We start from the raw sequence: 6,219 nt of genomic DNA, 5'->3' as shown, positions 1-6,219 counted from the left end.
TTGTAGAGCTGCGGGCTGGGCGACCCCCACGTTCGCTAGATCATGTAGCCTTCGTGTGGAGCCGGTATCCTCCTGTGTTCTCACCTCAAAAGTGTAGAGGCACTGAGAGGCCCCGGTTTAGTGTCAGCTTGCTCGAAACTTCTCCAGAGTGTCCTTACTGTAGACCCTGTCGAGTTCCTCCGTCCCCTCGGCAGCCAGACGTGCCGGAATGTCAGGCGCCAGGCCTTCACTCTATGAATCCTTGAGAACCGGTAGAAGGCTGGGTTCCATATGTGAGACCTAAGTGGATCCCATATGTGTAAGGTCCACGGTATAGCCTCAGAGCCTCATATGTGTAAGTGCTTCCAAAACCTCCTTCGGGAAGGATGGGTCTTCTGCAACATTCCTGTTCCAAGTGGAACGGGTACGTTTTCCCAGTGTTATCCAATCTCACTGAGTGGGGTAGTGCTATGACAACAGTGACTGGTCTTCTTGTTGCGAGCCCCGGCCTACACCACAAAGGGGCGCAGGCGGCTCGCACAGGACACTGGAAGGGGCAGCATCCATGGCGCATTGGTAGGGATCTCAATTTGTCGGTCACCGACGTGACTCGGAGTGACCGATTGAAAGGGAACGTCTCGGTTACGTATGTAACCCTCGTTCCCTGAAGGGGGGAACGGAGATGTCACGTCCCGTCGCCACGGCTGCTCAGCGAAAACCTGGTATGCGTTGCACCGGCTGCCTTTTTATGCTCACGCTGTGATCAGCAGCAGCTGGATGCAATCATCGCATGCCAATGTGCATTGGCTCGTTTAGTTTACACTCGAAGTGGATTGGTCTCTCTAAGCGAGATCCCAATTCGTCGGTCACCGACGTGACGTCTCCGTTCCCTCCTTCAGGGAACAAGGGTTACATACGTAACCGAGACGTTTCCACGGCACATAACTCAAATAAGTTTAAGTGCTAAAATTACTAAAACTGAAATAAAAAATAAAACTACGGTATATAGAAATCTTTAAAAAAAAATACAATGAAAAAAATCGCTACTTACTAATTACTAAAGCTTGAATTAAAATTACAAAAATAAAAGCTAACTTAAAATATTAATAAATACTATAATAGTATATAAATAATACTAAAATAACACTGGATAAAGCATCTGTTGATTGAATAAATGTAAATGAAATGCACTGATGCAGACATCCTCTCCTGTGCAAGGTATGTGAGGTATTCTGTACAGTATCACAATGGATGTCTTTGTTTCAGGTTTCTGTCCAGAAAAATCATGAATGTACTGAGATAATTTTTCACTGTGTTTCTTTTTGTATGCGTAAGGGGCTAGATATGTAAGAACAAAACATGCCTTCCTGTTTTATTCTGCAAAAAAATGGTCAAAGGAATAGATATGGAGGAAAAAAAATGTTTTCCTGTTTTTGTCCAAAAGGATGTGATTTCTATAAGCTCAGTGGTCTGTGGATGTTTGCTTGTGTATGGTTTGTACTTTTAATCTGTGATTTCGTGACCAGATAACGTGATAATTGGCTAATTTAAATTATAATATAAGATAATTTCATTTAAAAATCATGCTGTTGTTAAAGTGTAAAATGAAACAGCTAAAGAGAGTAAAAATATGTAGTTACTTAAAAAATTCAGAGACTGATGTATATGTAACTCATATTTTCACCTTGATGGGGTAATTTCTGTAAAGTTAGTGAGAGGTTACTGATTCTTTTTTTTTGGGGTTGGGTCACATTACAAGAAACTTGTCCCGTTATAGTACAAAATAAGTGAAAGAAAAATCGACAGAGAGAGAGAGAGAGGACAACAACTTCAAATCACATCAAATAATTTATCTTTATTAATAAAAAGCAATCCTAAACAAATCAAACCCTTTTGTCTCACTAGGTGAAATGTGTATTTCTGCACAGCAGAATGATGTTGCCATACAATACATATTAAAGATTATATAGCCTACATATTGTACATATGTACCAGTATATAAAAACAATCCAAAAGTTCATACTGATATCAGTATCACCAGTACCAGGTGGTCAGTGGTTTACATTCATATATAAAGACAGACAATACTGTGTAAAAGTTGTCAAATCACTCATTTTACACAAATACAACCTCTAACACTGGCCCAGTGCCAGCTAGATTGCTTTAAAGCAATCGAAGGCCAGTGGTGGTGTTGTGGTGGTGTTTGTGGTGGTGATCTTGCTGCATATGTAAAAAATAAAACTGTTTTGTAGTGCATGTTTTAATATCTGAGTCCAAACAATCACTACACACATAAATACATGTACTAGTTGGGTCAATGAAGAGCACAAAATCCTATAGGTGGAATTTAGTGAGCATTATCCAGTCATTTCAATAGAAATCATGGTGATGGGAGCTTGTTGCACCACCAACTTGAAGTTGGTTGCACAAAGTTGCCACGTGACCGAAAGAAAATTACTTGGTTTTAAAGTAACTTCATGTGTCGCTACACCACTGGCAATGAACAAAGGACATTTTTTTCCCCATGAAATTTCGCTGAATTTTCACTAATGTGACAATGCCTTATGAAATGTACTTTGAGATGAGGGTCCCAATAAATTGTACTGTGTTAAAGAGCTGCAACATCTGTAACATCTTCATATAGACTACACACATTCATATACCAAAAGGGTACAACCACAGAAATTCTTTAAGCTTCTTGCTCACAGGCAGTTGTTGAATACTATCTTTCCCAAAACTCTGCACCACTGCTCTTCTCGCCAGTTCCTGTAGGCTCTGCGGCACATCTCCACGATACGGCATACTCAGACTCTTTTTAGGGGACGCAATATAGTATCCTAGCAGGCCAAAAATGCAAGAGAAAGTATGTTTACTGCCCGCTAAACTGAAACCTCCATCCTTTATGAGCACTCGCACACTGGTCGGGCCCTCAGGAGCCCGATAGCTGAGAGTGAAGAAAACATTCGCCTGCATGCTGTCCCGGATCAGGAATGTCCCAAGAGGAAGTCTGGCCAGTCGTGCATGTGCTTCATCTACTTCCAAGGGACCCCAGTAAAATCCACTGTGGTTCAGGTAATCCACAGCCTGGGTGATGAGTTCACATTCCTTCTGGTCCCGGAAGGGGTGAAAGTGTGTTGATGGGACAGAAGAGGGTTTGGGGCACTCGGCCGGCTTGGATGGGCTCTGTCGCGCAACTGTATGGTCAGTGTCATTATGCTGGACCATTCTGAATCAGGGCCCACTCATACCATTCCTCCATGGTCCCAAAGCATGGATGAATGATTCTGTGCCGCCTGTTCACAGAAACAAAGAGTTCTAACATCAAGAGGTGGAAACAGCTCTTGCCTGGACACATTCTAGAAAGTCTGTGAGTGTGTGAGAAAGTGATTGAGTGTGTGTGAGAAAGCATGTTGATTTCAAGTGTGCTCAACTTTAATTAAATTCTTCACTACAAAACAGAGAGCTTACCATTCATATAAATATGATGCTCAAAAAAATATATCTTTTTGTTTTAAAATATTATTAATATATGCTTTTGTGCAGAAAATTAAAGTCAGTGTGGTGTAACCAACTTACAAGATGCTATTTTGTTGCCATGTGATAAGAAAACCATAAAACATAGAAGACACATTTTGTACAGGTCATATGGAGTAACTCTTTATTTTCTTTAAAGAAAATAAAAGTAATTATTAAAACAACAACAAAACAACTAAAAATCATGTTTTAAAATCTGATGATTAAAAATAATCATTATATACACTGAGGACTGTGTACTGTATCAAAGTGCAAGTATTAGTACTACTTGATGGTTATTGGTTACGCCACTTTTTTTTTAAATCAAAAACGGTACAAACATTTTTGAGACGAATTTCTGAAAACAACATGGATACAACGATGATATTTAGAATATATTTAGAAACTTCTCACTTTTCTTAACTCGAAAATCATCTTTCAAATACGGGTCAGTGACAAAGAAAAATAATTTACATCACGCGTAAAATACTCTAAAATCAATATCCATATAAAAATCATTACAAAATATTTTAAAATATTAAAATAATTTATATCAATACATTTTATACTTTAAACACATTAAAACATAAAAACCACCATAAATAACTAATAACTCTGTCTAGCGTTCTGTGGTTGGCTATATAATGCTTTGAAAGTCTTGATGTTATAATGTTCTTTACAGACAAAAGGTTTTAAGATTTTAGGTTTTAACCGTTGGCACAGGAAAAGCGAAGCCCCCTGCCTTCTCTGAAATACCAGCGCATACATGTTTTCTCGAACTGCCAGGCATCACATGATATTAAAACGGTTTCCATGGGTTTAAATTTTCAATTGTCTACCTACACTTTTCATAATAACTATTATGCTACCGAAAGGGTTTCCATAAAGCAGTGTCTAATACACGAATAACGACGCGGTGAAATTAAAGGTATAAGAAACACCTCCATTCCGGTCTCAGATGAAAAAACCTCTAGCCTGCTTACCGCAAATGCAGTTTGATGTTGACTAACCCAAAACTTCTCCAGAACTGTGTGAAGATTTCCTGCGATGCTACATTTTTTGTTGTAACACATCATTCTTCTCATAGGCTGACCATTACAAAAGATAACGAAACCGAAAGTTTAAAAATCAGCTAGGCGGTCTCGCCTCTGGCATATGAATAACTGGAAGATCTCTTCCAAGAACTGTCAGTGTCTGGATGAAGGGTAGCATATGCCTTAATTTATGCACGAGTTATCTTATTTACACTACCCTCTGCTCTCAATATGCAATGTGCAAAGTAAAATACTATATTTAGGAATGGAGTTGGATTTTGGCATCTCTCTCTCTCTCTCTCTCTCTCTCTCTCTCTCTCTCTCTGTAGCTAATACCTTCAAAATGGCGAAGATCTTGGTGATACAGCATATAATGCACATAAAAAACCTATTATAATCAAGCAACTGCAGTTTAAATTCACGAGGATCCTATGTATTTTAATTGATCTTTTAGCTTGCTGTGATGTATGCACTTTTGTTTCACTTTCATTTCAGACGCTTTACTTCAAATCACGTGATATTCACCAAGTCATCTCGTCTTACGACAGTTTAATGGTTGAAGTATCAGGTCTTAGCCATGGTTTATTTGTATTAAGACGGTAACCCTAAGCAAACATATGTCATATTTACATGAGCTACACATCTACGAAAGGCAATGTTCTTTTATCCATAGACTTGGAAAACGAAATGACGCTAATGTAAACACACAACATCTTTTAGTACACATATAAGTCAATATTTTATAGCATTTTATAATATAGTAGCCTAAGAATCGTCCATTGAAAAATCCTATAATGATCATCCACTGTTTTGAATATTGGGGGAACATATCCACTTTAAAGTATGATGGTTATGACCCTTAAATAAAAAAAAATTTAAAAAACGAAAATAATAATAAAAAGTAAAACATAAACAATGTCAAAGTGTTAATGTTTTTTTTTTATGTCAGACAACTATTGTATCTGATAACCAGCAGAATTCACTGGTAATTGAATAAATACATACAGTTTCGACTATAAACGGATGTTGTATGATTAACTGTTCTCTCTGTAGATCTGTAAGATTACTTCTGACTCTTCTAGTAACCAGATCATCTCTAAAAAATATCTGATAAACTATATCTCTGACTGGCATAGCAGAATAATTCATCATATATTAAGTTCAGGTCATTTTTACATCTTAGAAAACACTTCTCAAATCAATTCCCAGTTTTAAAATATCTTTAACAAATATGTTTGCATGAAACATAATTAGTTATCAATCAGTCAGCAGTATTAATCATTATATTTGAATCTTAGCTATAATTTGCATGTTTTGCTTGCAGATTTCAGAAGAAAAAAAAATACCTTGCACTGTACTGCAGATGAATCGAAAGATGATTTTTCACCTGAAGGAGTTTCACCTTTGAGATGAGCCCCAAAATCCAAAAAGGCCCGCTCTTATGCCACTGACATCAACTGCCTGCACATTCATCTAGAGAGAATTTCTACAGCTGAGTTTACTACTACCCTATATTTACAGGAAAAACGATTCACCACAACCCAGGTGCACACAGGTGCTTACTCATTTCAGTTTCACTTTAGCTGACCCATAGGGCTCATTAAGTTCAGGTGTAAACATTTGAAAAAAAAAATGCTGTGGCAGTCAGAGAGACATAGATGACAACAGTATAGTATACCATGTGTAAAAGTGG

General features: G+C 37.8%; 1 pseudogene; it reads right to left on the bottom strand.

Moving 5' to 3' along the window:
- Positions 1–1,890: 1,890 nt before the first annotated feature.
- On the bottom strand, positions 1,891–3,225 carry LOC107722938 (suppressor of cytokine signaling 1-like; annotated as a pseudogene).
- Positions 3,226–6,219: the final 2,994 nt, after the last annotated feature.

This window comes from Sinocyclocheilus rhinocerous, unplaced genomic scaffold (genome assembly GCF_001515625.1).
Source record: "Sinocyclocheilus rhinocerous isolate Xijiao unplaced genomic scaffold, SAMN03320098_v1.1 scaffold3, whole genome shotgun sequence".
In the NCBI taxonomy this organism is placed as follows: domain Eukaryota; kingdom Metazoa; phylum Chordata; class Actinopteri; order Cypriniformes; family Cyprinidae; genus Sinocyclocheilus; species Sinocyclocheilus rhinocerous.
The sequence above is the reverse complement of the archived record's forward strand: the minus strand, read 5'-3'. Positions and strand labels throughout refer to the sequence as shown.